The sequence below is a fragment of the Cynara cardunculus genome, assembly GCF_001531365.2.
Source record: "Cynara cardunculus var. scolymus isolate 2C chromosome LG 8, CcrdV1, whole genome shotgun sequence".
Taxonomy (NCBI): Eukaryota; Viridiplantae; Streptophyta; class Magnoliopsida; order Asterales; family Asteraceae; genus Cynara; species Cynara cardunculus.
In genome coordinates, this window is record NC_037535.1 from 5,022,758 (window position 1) to 5,023,211 (window position 454).

A 454-nucleotide genomic window follows, 5' to 3' on the forward strand; every position below is an offset into this window, starting at 1 on the left:
TCTGAAGTCTGATTTCACTTCTGAATTTTAAGAGGTGGTACTGAAGTCTGAAATCTGAATCAGTCAGACTGTTTGTTTTTACGTCTGAAATCTGAATCAGTCAGACTGTTTGTTTTTACGTCTGAAATCTGAAATCTGAATCAGTCAAATTTCGGATCTGATAGATTTGGATCGATTTGGGTCATGATTTTACGAGAATATGTGGATCGATCTGGGTCGTGATTGATTTGGAGATCGAATGTCTTGCGAGATAGATTTGGAGGACTAAATCTGGAGGTGAGGATGAAGGGGAGAGTCTGGAGGGAGCGATTAAGAGGATTTAAGTGATTATGTTATCACTTTTTTTTCAGAGCAAATTAAGAGTTTTTCAGCTCTTATTTATATAAAAAAAATAAACGGTCTGAAAATAAAAACGTCTGACCGGTTCAGACTTAAGAGTCATTAAGTGTTTTTT